Source organism: Cupressus sempervirens, chromosome 10 (genome assembly GCF_028749045.1).
Source record: "Cupressus sempervirens isolate cs-2001-9-10 chromosome 10, ASM2874904v1, whole genome shotgun sequence".
Taxonomy (NCBI): domain Eukaryota; kingdom Viridiplantae; phylum Streptophyta; class Pinopsida; order Cupressales; family Cupressaceae; genus Cupressus; species Cupressus sempervirens.
The window spans coordinates 170,494,102-170,515,364 of NC_143127.1; positions in this window are offsets into that span (position 1 = coordinate 170,494,102).

Consider the following 21,263-nt stretch of genomic DNA (forward strand, 5'->3'; position numbering starts at 1 on the left):
TGTAAGTTTGGATCACTCCCAATGTCTATATTTTTCTATGTGCAAAATTCATTCCCTACTATTGGACAAGTTGTGTGGGATAGGACAAAACCAATAACCAAGAAAATCAATGATTTCATTGAGAAATTAGGATAAAAATTTGAAACTATTTTGGATGGATACTTTGAGGAGTTTAAAGGTAAAATGAAGAACAAGATGAGGATTCCTAAGTCAAGTGTTAACCACTATTATGGTGACATTTTTTTCATGGTAGAAATTGACTGTACCTATGCACAAGCTATATTACCAAGGGTTGCATGGCTAAGGCCTATGAAATATGAGGTAAACATTAATGAGATATATGTAGTAGTGTACTACCTAAAAAGGTATATAAGAATTTTGTGCCATTCTACATCTATAAAAAAATAAAGATCAAAATGTTAATACAAACTAAAGTTCCTAAGATGAATAGGAAAATAAAGAAGATGATTGCAGATCTTGAAGGAAAACTTGGGGAAGGACCCCTACAGATTACTAAAGGCAAAGGGGAAGATGAGGAAACTAATGAGTAGGACAAAGAAGATGAAATGAAAGGTAAAGAGTTGGTGGTTTTTGAGCCAAAGGCATTAAAATAGAAGAAAATTGTGATTGTAGATCCTAAGCTAAAGAGGAATCTAAAGAAAAGTGTTACACCTCCTACCTCTACACACCAAAGAATAGTCACAAGATTAAGATCTAAGGAAACATTTCTTGTAGTTGGCAAGCCAAAGAAAAGGGTAACAAAGGTAACCAAGAAAGTTAAGGGAAATTCCCTATTGACAATATGGCTAGATAGATGTATTTATGGTTGTCATTTATGAAAACATATATTCAACATTTTATTTATGCATTTAGAGATAGAAAATTGTCTAAGTGTTAGGCAGTTTGTAGTAGCACAAAGAAAAATTGTGATGTGTACAGATGGCCCATTAAGAGTTAGCTCATGTAAAATTAAGGAAAGTTCTATGACATTGTCATGCTTATGTGTACCAGTACGTAAGTGTGTATGAATAGTAGTACACGAGTTATGATTGAAATACCAATGCAGCTACTTAATAGAAAAAAACAAAGCATAACAGAAAATTGGATTGTATGATTTGAGGAATTATTTTGGTTATGAAATAACTACTAAGTTATGATGATCCAATTATGTGAATATTATTCCATAAGTTATCTTATATTATGTCAAGCATGTGAAGACATGGAAGCTAATTGAGCAAAGAATTATTAAGATGCAAGGTATAAGTAAAGATCTTACTTTACAAAGATAAGTGTGGAACAATAGTGATATGTGGCATGTGATTTGTGTGACATATGTGATCTATGCGATATTTGTGAAGCTAATGTTTGATCAGAGCAAGTGTGAAGTGCCAAAGACATAAATTATTGTATGTATATCTATTCTTGTGAAGAAATGAATTATATAATTGCATTTTAGGGTAGTGGGCTCTTCTTGCATACATTATATTTGTTCTACCAACTCCTAAAATGGTTGAAGAAACTCCTAATAGGGTTGAGGATTCTAACAAAGTTTAGTCTCCTAATAGGGATTCAAGACACTATATGTACTTCATAGACTCCTAATAGGGTTAATATCCTTAACAAGATCCTATTATTTAGTGAATCATCTAGTGGGTATCGTCCTCATTGGGGTTTTCCCATGGCCAAGGTTTCCCTAGTTAAAAAATAATGGTGTTATGAGTTATCTATGTGCATGGTTATATTTACTATTCAAAATTTTTGGTTTACTTTCATATGGAAGTTATAAAGTAATTTAGTTGTGGGAAAAAGTTTGTAGAATACTGATTCACCCACCCTTCTCAGTATTATCTATTTCTAACAAATAAAGAAAAGTCTTTAGAGAAGACATTAACTGAAGTCTTAGGCATAATACAAAATATAGTTACCTCAACTATAGAAAATCAAGACTTGTAGTCAAAGGCCAAGGAGTTCAAATTCATGACTCTAGTAGAAGTAGTTACAACACAAGCATAGGTGAAGCATGATGCATCACTATTTGACACAATATGCACTTATGTAAGAAACAATATGATAGAACTTGATGGAAGAATCAAGGAACTGAGAAAGCTCAATGATGAAAGGAAGAGACTATATGGATAGTACACACTGTCATACAAGTACCTAATTGATTTTGAGAACCAGATAAAGGGAAAGTTGAGTGAACTTGTAACACTCACTGCAAAGTTACATCTCCCAGAACTAGTATTGAGGATTGTAAAGAAGAAGTTGAGAAGATACATGATGAGATCAAAATATTAGAATTTGATAAGGAGAAGGAAGATAAAAGATTTTCTAGTCTTAGAGAGTTTTTCTTAGCAAAAATTAATATTTTGCAGAGGCAATTAGAGGAATTCCTTACAAGCAAGAATTACTATGACAAATTTGCCTATATTGAATTGAGCACAATTGAATTAGCATCTTATGCACTATGCACATTTTAGATATAGTAAAGGATAATTGGAAGATAGAAGTGGAAAGACAAAAACTTGTATATGTAGATTATTTTTCTAGGATATCAAGCTGATCAATAATAGTCCACCCTATTTTTGTTGATATAGTTTGTTTTTGACACCTTTTCCATTGATGTCAAACAAGGAGTATTATATAGAAGGAAAATTCTATAGTTGTGTGTATTGTATATGAAAGGGGGAGTACACTTATGTACTTATGTAACAATGTAAAGGAGATATAAGGAATGTAATGATTCATCAAAACATGAATACAATTGTTATGTTTTGAAGGCAATATTGTGTTGTTACTTTTGTTTATTTTTGACCATGTATGACATCATTTTGGGACTTCGTCAATTTTTCCAAATGTTTCCATCAATGCCAAAGGGGGAGGTTTTTGGCAATATGGATAGATAGATGTATTTGTGGTTGTCATTTATGGCAACATATATTCAAAATTTTATTTATGTATTTAGAGATAGAAAATTGTCTAAGTGTTAGGCTGTTTGTAGTAGCACAAAGAACAATTGTGATGTGTAGAGATGACTCATTAAGAGTTAGCCCATGAAAAGTTAAGGAAATTTATATGACATCATGATGATGATGTGTACCAAAGTGCAAGTGTGTATAGACAATCCAACTTGAGTTATGATTGAAATACCAATGTGGGTATTTAATAGAACAAAACAAAGCATAATATAGAATTTGATTGTATGACTTAAGGAATTATTTTGGTTATGAAATAATTACTAAGTTATGATAAGCCAACTATGTGAATATTATTCCATAAGTTATCTTATATTATGTAAAGTGTGTGAAGAGATGAAAGCTAACTGAGAAAATAATTATTAAGATATGGGGTATAAGTAAAGATCTTACTTTGTAAAGATAAGTATGGAACAATAGCCATATGTGACATGTGATTTGTGTGACATATGTGATCTATGTGATGTTTGTGAAGCTAAAGTTTGATTAGAGAAAGTGTGAAGTATAGAAGATAGAAAGTACTATTGATGTAGGAGCATTCTGGGGTAATTGGCTATCCTGCATGATTAAGGGATTTTAGTAGATTTGAATGGACATATTTGAGTCTTGCTTAATTTTTTTTAGTTTATTTGATAAGTATTGTAAGCCTTTAAAGGCATTTGGTGTTTAATTTCTATTGGAGGCTGACTTCTGGCTCTTCAAGTATTTAATGTAAGGGATATTTAGTTTGTAGCTTACTAGGTTGACTTGTGGCTTAGGTTGGTATAAGTAGGGGGTCTTATAGAATATTTTATAAATTCATTTAGGGGAGTGAGTCATAGAGAGTTTGGTATCCAACTTGAGGAAGAGCATGGAAGATGGAGTAGTTGAGTGAGAGAAGTTTTCCAGAGTGTGTGGATAAAGCATTGAATGTGAGGCATTTTACACTTGGATTTTGGACAAAGTTTGACAAGAGCTAGTAGCTATAGCTTGGAAAAAAATGAGATTATTTAGTGGCCTTGCAAGTAAAAGTTGAGATCTTTGTTGGAGTTTTCTACTTGAGTGTGGATCTGGACTAGCTAGTGTTTGGGTTGGATCTTGAGGGATCTTGAAGACTTACTATTGTAATTGCTTATGTATTTGGCTATAACCTAGAAGGCCTTATAGCTAGGGATGTTTCATGTAAATCTTATGGTTATATTATGAGAGTTGGCATTATTTTAGATCTAATTATCTATGTTATTATTTATTCTCCTGTTGTGTGGTTATTTGCTAGGGGCTAGGATATTTACTTTGGGGATTCTCTCACCTTGCCTTGCATCAAGTGGTACCAGAGAGAAGGTTGTTCCTGAGTGTATAGAAAGATCACCAAAGTTGAGGTAGTTTTCACCAAGACCTTGAGAGGACATGTAAATGGATCTATGGTCGCAAAGATAGAAGTTTGATCTTGTTCAAGAAGATTGATCTACTAGCAATTTGTTGCAAAGGGTTTGCAAAAATATTGGAAGATGCCTCTAAGAGGATTGGACCATAAGGTGATTGTGAATCTCCATGATGTGGTGGAGAGGATTTTTTTTGAGATTTTTGCTTAATTTGAAGTTAGTTTGGTTAATAAAATTAAGGGAGGGATGGTTGCATTTCATAGAGATTTTTGGAGCTGGAGTCTACCGATATGGAAGAGAGTTGTCTAGCCAGGTAGAAGACTTGTTCGAGAGAGAAGATGACATCACAAGGTCAAGGTGGAAGATTTTGGTCTGATTGATTAGTTTATGGAGCTTAATATAGAACCTATAGAGTAACTACAGGCTATTGCTAAGGATATTCCTAACCTTGTTGATGTTGGGATAGAGATTGGTTGTCATGATTAGTTGGTTGAGTCTAACATGGAGATTGCGGAGCATCTTGTTCTAAGAAATGAGATGGTTAGTGTTGTGAGTTTGGAATGTATTGCTAGAGATCTACATATTGCTACTGATATGGAGTTTATTGCTGCTGGTGTAGATTAACTAGTTGGTGACATGGATAAGGGTTTGTTGATGAAACATTATGTTCACTTTGTTCATGGGAGTGAGCATGCTGATTGGATGGTTGAGATTCTAGTGTTTGATAGGGTGATGCAGATGTGGATGATTTGTATGTTGTCTTTATTGTCCCTATTGGAATGGAAGCCTTTGGTGAAGATGAAGACATTTGTGGATTTTTTTAAAGTGGGCATCAAAGTGTGGGACATAGTTTTCTTTTCACACCTAAGGAGTTCGATGCAGGAGCATCCTAGGGTAGTTGGCTATCCTACATGACTAAGAAATTTTAGAGGAGTTGAGTGGACCTATTTGGTTCTTGGTTAATTATTTTTAGTGTATTTAATAAGTATTGTAAGCCTTTAAAGGAATTTGATATTTAATTTCTATTAGAGGCTAACTTGTGGCTCTTCAAGTATTTAATATAAGGGGTCGCGTACTGGGCCAACTTGTGGCCTAGGTTGGTATAAGTAGGGATTGTGGTGAAGTCCTTAGTCATTATTCATTTATTTGAAGGAGGACTGAGTGTGGAGAGAATCTATAGAGTGAGTTTTTCCTAAGTTTGTGGATAGAGCACCAAATATGAGGCAGTTTACAATAGGATTTTGATTTATTCATCCATCTTGGAGAAGAGGATGTGGTACATGAGTGAATTTTGGAGAAGAGATAGTAGCTAAGGCTTGGAAAACAAGAAGATTACTTGGTGAGCTTGTGAGAAAAAGTTTGGATCTTCTTGGAGGTTTCTACCAGAGTGTCAATCTAGACTAGCTAGGGTTTGGATTGGATCCTAAGAGATCTTGCAAAACTATTACTTTCTTTGTATTTGGTCATAAGTAGGAAGGCCTTACAGCTTGACACATTGCATGTAATTAGTTATATCTATGAATAAATTATTGTGATTTGGTTTCAAATCTTGCATTATTGTGTTTCCATTGTGTGGCTATTTTCTGGGGGCTAGGACATCTCCCTTCAGGATTCTCCTACCTTGTACTGCATTAATTGTATGTATATCTATTCTTGTGAAGAACTAGATTATATAATTGTATGTTAGGGCACTCGACTCTTCTTGCATACAATGTATTTGTTCTACCAACTCGTAACAAGGTTGAGGCTTCTAACAAGACCTAGTCTCCTAACAAGGACTCAAGACATTATGTATACTTCATAGACTCCTAATAGGGTCAATATTCTTAATAGGGTCCTTTTTTTAATGAATAATTTAGTTGGTATCATCCCCACCAAGGTTTTCCCTTGGCTAGGGTTTCCCTAGTTAACAAATAATGGTGTTATGAGTAATCTATGTGCATGGTTATGTTTACTATTAAAAATTGTTGGTTTATTTTTATATGCAAGTTATAAAGTAATTCAGTTGTGGGAAAAAGTTTGTAGAATACTAATTTTCCCCCCAATATTATCTATTTCTAACAGACCCCACCAAACAGGAAACAAGTAACCAAAGGGACCAAGCAAGATCAAAAGTAGAAGCTAAGGAGGAAACTCGTCGTTATGCCTAATGATGAAGAGGATGGAAGAGAGATGACAAAGTCAGATGATATGAACTAGTTTCAAATTGTTCCCAAGAAACCTCCTCAAGATATTGATTAGGTATGTGACAATATAAAAAATTCAACAGGAATTTTAGATTTTAAGCAAGTTAAATATGATTCTTTAGAGAAGATAGATAAAGAAAAGATAGAGAAAGTAGGGCTACATATGATGATAAATTTTAAATATATTCCTATTAAGTTAAGAAAGACAATCCTTGAAGAACTATATAATAAAATGGACACAAAGTTGAAATGGGCATTGTCTATTGAAAGACAAATCATAGAAGCTACATTAGCTTAGACTATGCTAGATTTAGGGAAGACATACATGTCTATTGCCCTAAGTGATTTTGTAAAGATGTTTATGCCTAAGAAAAGGTCTTATAAACTTTTGAAAAATAAAATATAAGATGCAGTGCAAGAGAGTACCTTAGGTTGGAAAAAGGCATTTGGGTTGTTAGTTCCAATAATAGAAGAAGAAGAAAATGAAGGAAAAATAATGAAATTGGATAATCAAGAAGATTATGATGAGCTGAATAATTTGGAGTAGAAAATAAGAAGAAAGGTGGAGGAAAGTTAACAACAAGATGTTGTCACTATAGAAGACATCCCTAATGAAAAAAAGACAAATATTAATGTCTTGATTGAGGAATAACTCAAAAGTGAAGCACTCATAAATGCAACCTTAGACACTCCTCTACCATGCATCAATATAGTGCTAATACAAATTCAAGATTATTTTAGGATTGAAAGTACACCAACTATGGATTCTACATATATTCATTCTACAATTGCAATTGAATACATAGGTTGATAAGATGTAAGTGTTGAGGAATAGGGCAAGGCAATGATTAAACTGTTACATCCAATGCCCATGACCATCTTGTAATTGATGAAGATGAAGGAGAAGAACTAGAGACAAAGGATTCCAAGACACAAAAGATTGAGGAAGCTTAGGAACCTAAAGAGGAAGTGGCAGTACAAGCATTAGTGTAATTGCCAACTGTTGTGCCCACATCAAGTGAAACATCAATTGCTACAACTAAACAAAATGTTGTATCTACTCAAGAGGAGATTGCATCTATAGGTCAAGAGATGCCAAGGCCAAGTGTTGAAGTGACATAATTGTAGATTACATTGTGAGTTTCACCACACCAAGGTCAAAGAAAATGAAGAAGAAGGCTAAGACATCTGGAAAGCTAGTAACTAGATGAGGTCATTGTAATTCCTAAGTATGACCCTAAGACTATAACATTTGATCAAATACAAATATTGCAAGAACTATTGAAGAGGAAGACAAAGAAAGAGGAGCTAAGAAGATAAAATCAGCAAAGGTAGGTATTGCATGAAATAAAGGATATTTTTGTTAATGCATTTGAGATTCATAATTTTAATGAGAAGACACCTATCATAGATCAATTAGTTCATGTTGTTGACAAGGTCAACAATGATGATATTGAGGCAAATGAAAAGCTCATGAGGTGGTCTAAGAAGAAATTTGAGACTAAAGTTTTGGAGAAAGTTTCAATAGAAATTGCTATTAAATAGGTTAAACTTTCCACCATTGTGCATACTTTAGAGGAAGTTATACAAAAATATTCATTCTTTGTAAAAGAAGCTTTGTGATATTGGGTTCTTCACCTTAGAGAATCAATAGTCTATTTATAAACTTTAGAAATTTTTGAAGTCAACAATACATTCTTTGAGCATGGATACAAGTTCAAGCTCCATTCATTTCAATAGATTGATTTTTGCACAAGGGATCATATTAGCCAAGTTAATGGATAAAGATTACAACATAAGATCTAAATTGATCTCTATTCAATCTACATTGATACCTCATTTGGAGGTGATTTATAAAGAACTAACAATTGCAAAATATTTAGTTTAGAGATGTCTATATCTCTCTACAATAAAACCTTTAGTGGATCTAGTTGCTTAGATATAGATCAAGATAGAATTTTTGGAATCTATCAGATCCAGTTGGGATCATGCATTGGCTATAATTTTATAGATTCATAAATCCTTTTTGAATAAGTATAATATGACCCTAACAACCCCTAAGCCATGAGCACCAAAAACAAGGGGGAAAATAGAGAACATAATATACAAAGGGGAAATGGTAATCATTATTGTTGGAATAAGTATATGGGAAACAAGATACTGAAAGGGGGGGTGAATTAGGATCTTAAATTTTTATCATAAAAGCAATTCCTTTAATTCATATCCAAATCATTTCATAGATCTATTAATAAAATTATAATACTAAAACATAAATGCAATATATCACATCCATAACAGTTCAACATATAACACAATAATTTGATACCGAGAAACACATCAAGATGAAGGTAAAATTGGTGTGGGGATGGAACCCATAAATCTTCACTACTATAACAATAAAGTTAGCCAGTTAAGGTTATAATGTTTGACAATAAGATATGATCTACCTTGTGAGGGATCTATCCTATTGAAAGATTAAACAACTATTAGGTCTCACCTTGTTAAAGGATATTACACACAATAAAGTAAGGACTCTATTAGGAGATTTACATAGGCCTATTAGGGCCACTCTATTAAGAGATTTACCCTGTCTCAATTTCAAAATAATTCATTTAGTACCTAACCCTTAGTTTTCTTTGCAAGTTGATCTTGGGTCTTCTCTTTCTTTTATCTCTGATATGATTCTCCTAATTTGATAAATATTTTTAGTCCTTCACTACTCTGATTGCTCTTTGCTGGATCTACCTCTGAAAACTTTGCTTCACTCATTCATATGCACATATCCCTTATGCATTGTTATTTTTTATGATTCTAGGGTTAGAATCCTCCTTAAATAGATGTTATGTGAAGTTTCTAGATCTTGATCAATGATTTAAACTTCATCATCTTTTTCTATTTATATCCCTTTTTTTGATTGGTTGAATTGTATGCCTAGGGATCATTACCTTATGTAATGATGCATAATCAACATATGTTCTAGCTCTACAAATATAAAATGTCATAGAAATATTGGTCAAAATGGTTTATATATGTTTTTTTTCCATTGAAAACTCATATATCAAAATAGAATTACTCGGCATATGAATGTTTTGACACTCAGTCATGCATAAACCTTCATGCTATTACTCGGATTCTATTTGTCTATTTTCTTAGCTCTTAATAAGATTTTAATATGCCCAATCTTCATTATATTTCTTAGCTCATACTATATTCCTTGGTTCACATATTTTCTTGGTCTCCACTTAATGCTCGATAATCACTATCTCACATAGTATAAGTGTTGTATGTTCAACCATTACTAGATAAGTCAGTCACAGTGATGACCTTGTAATCTTGCCTAGTAAATGACTTGCAAATGACTAAGTTTTGGGACACTAAATGACAACATAGACTTATAGATCAACAATCAACCCCTTTGACATTAGTGGCAAAAGCACTTTGTCATAAAATCATTTTGTTCAAAATGTATTCTCCTCTTTGAGACCAAAAAAAATTAAAAATTGATTTTGTTCAATCTGTTCTTATCTCCCCCTTTGATATTATTGGAGATCTCACCTTTTTTCTTTCATCCTTTCTCAATATTCCTCATTTATCATCATCCCCCCTTGTATTTCTCACTAAAGGAACCTGGGGCTATTGGGGTGAGATGATATTCCTCAAAAAGCTATGTATGACTTGCCACAATATTGGCATAGCCAATATTCTATCTTTCTTGTATCTTTTCCAAAATATGAAATTGAATCTCTAGCTTGGCAGCTAGTTCAATAAATCCTACAATGTCTAAATTTTTTGTCTCTTTCTTCAAAATATCTCTAGCTACAGAGATTACCTTCTGAATTAGTTCTATATGTGGCAATAGTTGAAGTTGAATCAATGCCAACTTATGCCTTAACACTGCATATTTATCTATGAGCTTGGCGAACCTTGTCTGATTGAATGTAAGTTAGTTGTAAGAAAATGAGCTTGAACTCACATTCTTGTGAAAAAAATGAACATGAGCTTCATGCTTGCATGCAATATCTCTAATGAGCATGAAGTATCTACTGTAAAGAAATCTATATCACACAATTTTACATATAAAGAATCGATAGTCTTCAAAATTGTTCCCAATTGTGTAATAGATGTAGAAACCTCAACTTGATTTATGCCTTAACACTACATATTTAGCTGTGAGCTTGGCTAACCTTGTCTGATTGAATGTAAGTTAGTTGTAAGAAAATAAGCTTGAACTCACATTCTTTCCCAAAAAATGAACATGAGCATTCATGCTTGCATGCAATATCTCTAATGAGCATGAAGTATCCACTGTAAAGAAATCTATATCACACAATTTTACATATAAAGAATTGATAGTGTTCAAAATTGTTTCCAATTGTGTAATAGATGTAGAAACCTCAACTTGTTGTTTAAGTTCATGCCATACTTTTTGTAACACTTTATGCTCCATTCTCCTTTCAAACCATTGTAATAACTTCTCATTTGTCTCTATATCATCTGTCTAAATTTTTTCAACCACATATACTAGTTGGTCCAAAATTGGATGATGATTTTTTACATCTATACTTCCAAATGCATCTATTAAAATATCTTTGATGGTATGTAATACCTATCCTCTCTTCTTCTCTATTTTCAGTTCTTGTTTTTCCTTACAACTCAACAAGACTTGCAATTCTTGCATTTTCTCTAAAGTAAGATTATTCAAATAATATTTAGGTAATGTAATTACCTGATCAAGATTCACTGACTCATCATCATCCTCCTCTGCATGAGTCGCATCCTAAGATCTGAAGGGTGTATCACTTGGTAGTGGTAGTTAGAATTGTTTCCCCTGTTCACTTGATCTCTCCTTAGGTTGTTGCACTGGTATAGATAACACATATTTCATAGGTGTTACATGTGTAGGTTCAACAACCTTTTCACTCAAAAATTGAATAAGATCTTGAGTGGCCTCTTTCTCTTTTAGTGTGACTTTTTCCTCTACTATTTGGGTGCATGAATATTTCTCAAAAATTATATCCTTGTTCAAAATTTTCATACATATTGGTGGCACATATATAATTAATGCCTTAACAAGTTGTTCAACACTTACAACCTCAATAACTAGTGTGACTACAATATCATCAATCTTCTTGACTTCAAGGACTGAATATTCAACTATCTATAAAAAAATTGGGTTTGTATAGAGTTTTCTTGAGTCCTTCATCAGAATTTGAATTTCCCTTCAATTAGTACATTTGGATTAGGTGGAGGGGTGTCAGTGCCATCTTCAATTTTGAAAGTGTCCTTTTGTTCATATCAACTAACAAGTCCTTCAATTTTTGATGTCAGCTTGGCCACTTCCTTCTTGTAATCATCTTCAAATACTATAGTATCCTGGCCTTCCCTCTCCTCTACTATTAGAGTAAGCACTCCAAATGCTTCTTTCTATACTCTTATACTATCTTTCTCAATTTCAAGAGATTTATTCTTCAAAATTTTATATGTCCTGTTCCTTGGCATAAACTTCTTAACAAAATATTTAAGGGCTATAGACATGAGTGTCTTCCCCAAATCTGGCATAACTTGTGCTAATATTTTTTTCTCTTATTTTCTTTTCAGTGGTCAATGCCCATTTCCACTTGGCATCCACTCCATTGTACAATCCTATTGGAACTCTAGTTCCCAATTCCATGGGTGTATGCTTGAACTTAAGTAACATATCAATTATAACTTCTTCATGTTTAACTTGATCTTCATTTCTCAGAGAATCATATTGTAAGTCTTTGAGTGCCAAAGTACTTGCTGATTTTACCATTTTTTCACATACCTGATCCAAAAACATTGGAGGGAGTCTATTCAATACTTTTAGTTTGTTGGCATCATAAGAATCTAACTTTTCTTCATCTTTTTCCTCCTCTTATGCAATGATTAGTTTTCTTGTTGGTTTGACTTGCACATCTACCTGCTTCCTTTTCTTTGATGGGCTTCCTAGTACTAGCTCAACAAGAGGTTGTGCTGACCTTCTTCTGGTGATGATCACCTTTCCTTTTGGCTTCAGTGGTGTCAGTGTTTCTTGCATGTTTTTCTAAAGGTATTCCTTCACCTTAGGTTTAATTATTACAACCCTTTTTTTTCTAGTTGTGGCCTTTGGCTTCACAACTACAAGCTCTTTTCCTTTGCCTTCCTTAGCCTTTGAGGGTTGTCCAAACCCTTCTCCTTGTTCCATCCTACTAGCCTTGAAAACTTTTATTTTCCTTTCCTTTCCTACCTTAGGTATACTAGTATCTATAGTTAGCTTGACTATAACAGTCTTGTATGTGCCAAATTATTCGGCACTAGCATCAATATCTTCTACCAATAGTGCAGTAACTTTAGCCATAACATCATCTACATTTACCTCATAGGGCATTGGACTTAGACATGATATCCTTGGTAATACTTCCTATGCATACACAAAATCTATGTCTACCATGAAATACATTTTATCATAATATTTGTCTACAAAAGACTTTGGAATCCTCATCTTGTTCTTCATTTTAGATTTAAACTCTTCAAAATAGTTGTGCATCACTACATCAAAATTTTCTCCCAACCTATCTATTAGGTAATTTAATTGTTCCACAAAAGATCTATTTCTATCCCATCCAATCCTTCTAATGGTAGGAAAATAATTTTGTACATTGAAAAATATACAAACTACTAGAGAGCCAAACTTACAAGATGAGTTCTTTGCTTTCTTGATTGATCCTAGGTTTTCTATGAGTTGATGCAACTATAGTTCAACAATGTCATATGATTGATCTTGCTTCACAATTTTGTAGTCCAAATCAACTACTACATAAGGTACACAGTTTAATTTGTTCAATTGATAGAACTTGTGTGCAATCACACATACATCAAATTCAATTAGTGGATCTTTAATACCATCTATTGACATTCCATGACCATTTCACTTCACCTTGGTCAAGTTTTCAATCTCATTCTTAGTTCTACTCCTTATTCTTTTTGGTCAATCCAATGTAGGGTACCTAGTTACCCTTTGATTTGTTGCCTTGCTTATCTTTATTGGTTCCCCTTCCAAACATATTTTCATGTTATGTACTCAGCTAAGCACAATCTTGATCCATTTGATCTTGAAAAATTTAGGATAACGTAGGGCATGGGTAAGCCCTTTTTCAACAACGATCTTGAATTCTTCTTTTAGAATTCCATTAATGCATACCTTGTCATATGCTACTCTTATTTCAAAATCTTGAATCTGTCCAATGTTACATTGATAGCATGATCTGATATCTTGAACAATAAAGACTCTAGGTGTAATTGATGACAATGCTCCAATATCATCAATAGGGGTTTCAATGTTAACTAAATTTTTGAAATTTGGTGGAGGTTTCTCATAATTCCTAATGATTTGTGCATTGATATCCTTTACCATTTTACTACTAGATGCCATTGCGAAGCAGGATTTTCAATAAAATATTTTCACATAATACCTTTACTAAATAACTTGGTAATAAGAGTAATACTTACTTCACTTCACAAATTTTTTGATAACTTGCTGAGATTCTTTGCTCTTGTCACTAAATTTACTTCTACGTCCTTTAAATCTTCTCATGAGCTCTCTAGTGATCTCTTGGCAAGAAAAAATGAATGTACAAATTTGATAAATACCTTCAATTTTTCATTTTAGGTATGCAATTAATATCTTCATACTTAGATACTATATGAAAACTAGCTCAGTCTACACTTTAGTTCGACGAAGGTTATTCACTCGATCATAACCATTTCACTTAGTCTATACTACAAGGCTTGATCAATATAGACTATACCTCCGATGCTCAATACATACTAGTTTCTTAATTTTAATAGTTCTCAATGCATCTTAATTTATGCAAATATGGCTTTGCATTACTTCTATGCTAGGAACTAATGTAAAATATAGCTTTTAGTAAACAGTTCTTACATACCTTCTTTCTTTAGTTAGATGTGGTGTGATCACCTGATCCATTAGATTGGGTGATCGTAGTATCTTATACTCTATTGCTTATAGCTCTTACTATCTCTATCCATGTCTTCTTTCATTCTAGTTTGTCATTTCCATTACTTAGTGCTAGTGTTGGTATCTTGGTTTTGTAGTTCTTACTGATGTGTCTAATTTTGAGACAACTAGAGCATACTATCTCTCTAGTTAGCCATTTCTTGTAATTTTCTCTGAAGTGTGTCTTGATGCAATTCACCAAAATGTGTCCATACTATCCATAATAGTGAAAATTATACCATGTGTTATAATCCCAATTGTAGCAGTTGCCTTTCTTTGTTGTACGAGTTCATTTCTTAGGTGACTAGTGTGACTTCTTATTAAGTTCACACTCATAATCTTTATGTCCATATCTTTTACAACTGTAGCAATGTCCTTGGAATCTAGATACCTTTTTGGTTGAGTAATTATTTTTTGATCTGCATTCATGTGTTTGATGTCCTATTTTCTTGCAATTTAGACAATTATCACTTGGCTTAGGTTTAGGGACTTGTTTACCATTTTTTCTTCTGCAAATATTGGTTGTGTGTCCAATTTTCCCACAGTGATAATATCTAGGTTTGCCTTTTGATCTTGCATTCCTTTTTTCTCCACTTTTCAATGATTCTCCTTCTTCAATAGTTGAATATTGCTTGAATCCAAGTCTAGAGGTGTCTTTTTCTCTAGGTGACTTCATCGTATATTCAAAATGCTTGATTTATTCATTTGGATTGTTCATCCTTTGCATGAGTTCCTATTCATGCCTTAACTCATTTTTCAATTGCTCATTCTGTAACTTTAGATTTGTGATCTCGGCATCCTTTCTATTTTCTTCTTGATTTGCAATTACCTTTCAATTTATCATGTTAGGTTGATTTTTTGTCAGCTTCTAAAATTCAAATGAAGTTTCTTGATGCAAGGAGGGAAAGAGGAAATAGGGCCAAAGGCTCATCCAACAATCCAAACCACCTTGTAGAGTTAACACAACAAAAGAAAACACACAAAGAGAACAATAAAAAGGAGAGAGAACAAACACACTTTTATTGATTCATCTAGTAATCAACATACATGCCAAAATTTAAGGCCTTCTAGGCTATGATTATATACAAAATAAATTCAAGATCCATAATCCAACTTCAAATTCACACTTCCAAACACATATGCACCAAAATTTTAAAACCCTCCAAGTTCTACTCCAATTTTCCCTACCTCTATCCTAAGCCTAAACACCTTATTTATACTTTCCAAAAAAATTTATAGAAGATTCTAGAACATTAGATAATAGAAAGGCTGACCTTAAAATGGGTCTACACACATCTCAAGACAAGATCTTATCATTAAATTCATGATCAGAATTAAACACACAAGTTGACTCCCAAAATATAGACAACTCAGAAAAATAAGGAACTAAACATCAACAAATAATAGGCTCAATCAACACATGAAGGAACACTCGACCAATATTGAAAACTCGATAAACACTGGATAGCTTGACACACACTAGATAACCTAGTCAATATTGCAGAGAGATGGGATAACACACTAATTTGAATGTTAACATGACTTGGGATAACTGTAACTTGACCTATACTACAAAATTACTAGCACTCAAAAATTGCTGCAACTTGGCAATGACTGGAACTTGGCAACAACTGGAAAAATGAACAAAAATGAACAGGATAACATGTCAACCTAGAATGCTCCTACATTAGATAACTAGGGTAGAAAGAAATGATTCTCTTGAATCATTGAGATGTCACAACCTAAGATGAATCCAACTCAAATTGAGATATCCATGTAGCATCTTCAATTGGCATGTTCTTACACTTCACCAAATATTCATAGTAATTTTTTCCTCTTGTGCTTTTACCAACCCTCTAATCCAATATCTATTCAACCTCTTCAATTTACTTCTTAGGATAATCATGAGGTAAAAAAACTTCATCATCTAACTCATGATGCTTATATAGATCAGAAACATTGAATATAGGAGATATATCACTCAACTTCATAAGCATTTCCATTGTCAAACTTCTTTAAGATCTTACAATGTCCAAACTTCTTTATCTTCAACTTATTGTATGTTTCAACAAGAAATCTGCCTTTCTTCAAATGAACCATCACCTCATCACCAACCTCAAAAACATGATGTCTTCTAGACTTATGGCTATTCTCCTTGTATTTTTGATTACTTTGTTCCAAATTCATCTTCACTTCCTTATACAAAGACTCCATAATCAGCAAATTCTTCCCCAACAACACTTCTCTTCTCTTCACCAGTAACATCCCTCAAATTTGATACTCCTCTAGGCTGCATTCTAGTAACAATCTCAAAACCTATTTACGTTATACTCCTATTCACAGAATTATTATATGCAAAATCATCTTGTGCCAATACCATCTCCAATTATGTGGTTAATCTCCAACTAATCACCTCAAAAAATTACCCAAGCTTCTATTTGCAACCTTTGTCTATCCATTAGTCCATGGATAGAATGTAGAATTAAATTTCAGCTTGGTACCCATCTTCTTCCACAAAGTTCTCCAAAAATTACCAACAGACTTATTATCTTTGTGAGAAATAATACTTCTTCGTAATCCATGCAATCTAACAATCTCTTTGAAGAAAATTTCAGCAACATGCTTAGCATCTGATGTCTTCTTACATAGTATAAAATGAGCCATTTTAGAAAATTGATCCAAAAAAACAAATATAGAATCATACCCCTTCATTATTTTAGGCAATCCAAGAAAAAAATCCATACCGATGTCACTCCAAGGTTTCTCAAGAATAAAAGTAGGTGTATACAATCTAGTATTCTAACTTCCTCCTTTTGCAACTTGATAAACTCCACAACTCTTCACAAAATTTTGAACATCCTTATACATTTGTGGCCAATAATACTTCTCCTTCAGCAAACTAAATGTCTTATCAATTCAAAAATATCTAGCCAATCCACCACTATGATTTTCCTTAATCAGATTAACTCTCATAGAACTTCTTGGTATACACAATTGAATTCATTTGAACAATATACCTTTATGAATAAACTATCCATCATACTTATTGATATGATTTGTTAGATTTGGCACTTCACACTCTCTCTACGCCTTAGAAAAATTAGGGTTAGTATCATACTACTCTTTCATTTAATTAGAACCAAGAACTTCAACCTTCATTTCAGTCAACAAAGAATTTATTCTACTCAATTCATCAACAACTCTGTTAGTAGCTCCAATCTTATGCATAATCACAAATGTAAAACTCTTCAAATACTCAACCCACTTCATATGTCTTTTATTCAATTTATGTTGACTTCCCAAGTACTGTAAATCTTTATGATCAATATACAACACAAACTCCTTATGAATCAAATAATGTCTCCACTTTTTCAAATCTTGAAAAATAGCATTAAACTCTTGATCATACAAAAAATAATTCCTTTGAGCACCATTCAACTTCTCACTAAAGAAAGCAATAGGTTTACATTCTTGACTTAATACAGCTCCTATTGCACAACCACTTGCATCATATTCAACTTGAAATACCTTATTGAAATTAGGGAAAGCCAATATAGGTAACTCAAAAACCTTTTGTTTCAAAGTCTCAAAACTATTATCAACTCCATGTGTCCACTTGAATTCCTTTTTATCTCCTCTCATTTTCTCAGTTATAGCATTACAAACAAAACTAGAATTCTTTATAAACCTCCTATAAAAGCTACCCAAACCATAAAATGATCTTACCTCACTCACATTCTTAGCTTTAGGCCATTCCAAAATTTCTTTAACCTTCTTGGGATCCATTCTCAAACCATTAGCTGAAATAACATATCCCAAATACACAATCTCTTTTTACATAAAAAGAACACTTTTTTCAAGTTAATCATTAACTTCTCCTCTTTCAATCTTTGTAATACTTGTCTAACATGCTCAAGATGTTCTTCCTTAGTCTTATTGAATATCAGAATGTCATCCAAATAAATAATCACAAACTTACTCAAATATCTTTTGAAAACTTCATTCATCAACCTCATGAATGTACTAGGTGCATTTGTCAAACCAAAAGGCATAACCAACTATTCATACAAACCATCTTTTGTCTTAAAAGTAGTCTTCCATTCACCCCCTTCTCTAATGATAGCCATTCTTCAAATAAATCTTGGTAAAATACTTTGCTCCACTCAAACAATCCATTATGTCATCTATCCTCAGTATAGGAAACCTATATTTCATAGTGATCTTGTTAATAGCTCTAGAATCAGTACACATCCTCCATTCTCCATTATTTTAGGTGCTAATACAGTAGGTACAACACATGGTCTCAAAATTTCTTTGATCAAAACTTTTTGTAGCAATTCAAGAACTTTTCTATTAATTTCTTCATTCTCTGTAGGTATCAATCTATATGGTTCTTTGTTCGACAAACTGGCTCCAAGAATTAGATCCATGTAATGACTTATACTTCTTACTAGCGATAAACCATCAGGTATATCATTTGCAACAATATCTTTATACTCATTCAACAAACTTTCAGTTTCTTCTGGTACTTGATCATTACTAACTTCTACTACTCAGTCATTACTACCAAAACTCAATTCTCTAGGGATTATGGCAAAAAAAAAAAAAGATTCTTCTTCACTTCTTTTTCAAATTGCTTTCCATTAACCATGAAAACTTGAATAGTAGTACAATTAACCTCATCTAGACTTTCAGTCAAAGTCAATAATATTTTTTTCTCCCATTCACCTAAAGAGCATATTGATTCAATCTCCTGTCATGTATAGCATATCTATCATATTGCCAAGGTCTACCCAAAAGAATATGACAACAATCCATAGGCATAATATCACACAAAAAATCATTGAAATAATGTCCAATCTTGAACTTCACAACACATTGTTCACTTACCAATATCTTATGCAAATCTTTGGTCCATGAAACATGATAGTGTTTAGGATGCTTTAGTCTTTGCAACTACAACTTTCTAATTAGCTCTTCTAATGCCAAATTTGTAGAAATTCCACTATCAATGATCACCTTGTAGCATATTCTAGCCATCTTACATTTGGTCTTGAAAAGATTCCTCCTTAAGATAGATTCTTCATCGTTTCCCTTATTACATAAGGTTCTTCTCACCATCAAATTTTCTCGAGCCTCAGGTTGACTTTGTGAATTCTCAATGTTTCCTTTAATCACAACATTTCTATTACCTCGCCCACTTTCTAAAGATTTAGATTTAAAATATCTATGTCCTTCTTTACCACATCTAAAAAAACCATGAAAACCACCTCTAGAATATGAATTACCTCTTCCTTGGTAAGAACCAATACCTCCTCAGTATGAACTACCACCTTTCCACTCAGTCTTGTCTTTGCTACCAATCTTCCATTTAGATTTTCCTTTATCCCACACATAACTATCAAATCTACCACTTTCATCATAAGATTTGCCTCAGCCTCTCTAGAATCTACCACTTTCACCTCTTTGTCTTTGTTCATGATTCTTTGGAAAGATCTCCTCATCTTTCAAGGCATATTGATATGCTTCTTCCACACTTTCTAATTTCAAAAAAAATATTTTATCCTGGATTCTAGATCTCAATCAATTTAGATATATTGCAATTTTCTCAACATCATCATCCAGATGTCTAAATCTTATGTCCAATCTATAGAATTCCTCAGTATACTCTTTCACACTCATGTCTCTTTGTCTCAAATTTTGCATCTTTCTCAACAAACTAACTTGGTAATCAATAGGAAGGAATTTGTTCTCTACCTTGTTCACCATTTTCACCCAAGTTCTTATCTTTTCCTTTCCTCTCCTTTGTCTATCAGTTTGAAAATGCTCCCACCATAGTAAAGCATTACCCTTCAACTTGGTAATGGCAATTTTCACCTTCCTATTATTAGGAGTGTTTTCATACTCAAAGAATTTATCTATATCAGAGATCCAATCCAAAAAAACATTGGTGTCTAATTTCCCATCATAATGAACATCTTCTACAATAGGCTTCAAATTTTCCCTAGACAATACTCTCAACAATCTTTCTTTATCTTGATCTTCTTCAAGTTCTAGATTAGGGTTTGGTGCTATTGCTTCATCATCACTCACATCATTAAGATGTGCTCCTCTCCTCTAGGATGTCTCTACAACATCTAATTAGGTTGTAATTTTTATTAGTGTATCTAACACAACATTATCTATATTTCCTCTACCTTGAACCATCTTTACAAATCAAGTTCTTACAAGATCATAACCCTCTGCAAGTTATAGGTTAAATCCACAGATTTTCAACCATACAACAAAATTTGAATCGGGGTTCTACATGATCCAATATCCACAAGGACAAACCTTAAGCTTTGACACCACCTGGAGCAAGGAGGGAAGGAAGAACTAGGGCCAAAGGCTCACCCAACAATCCAAACCACCTTACAAAGTTAACACAATGGAGGAAAACACACAAAGAGAATAATAAAAAAGGAGAGAGAATGAACACACTTTTATTGATTCATCAAGTAATCAACATACATGCCTAGCTGTAAGGCCTCCTAGGTTATGACCATATATAAAATATATTCAAAATCCATGATCCAACTTCAAATTTGCACTTCTAGACACATATGCACCCAAATTTTTAAACTCTCCAAGTTTTGCTCCAACTTCCCTTACCTCTATCCTAAGCCTAAGCACCTTATTTATACTTGCCAAAATGGCTTACAAATGATTCTACAACATTACATAA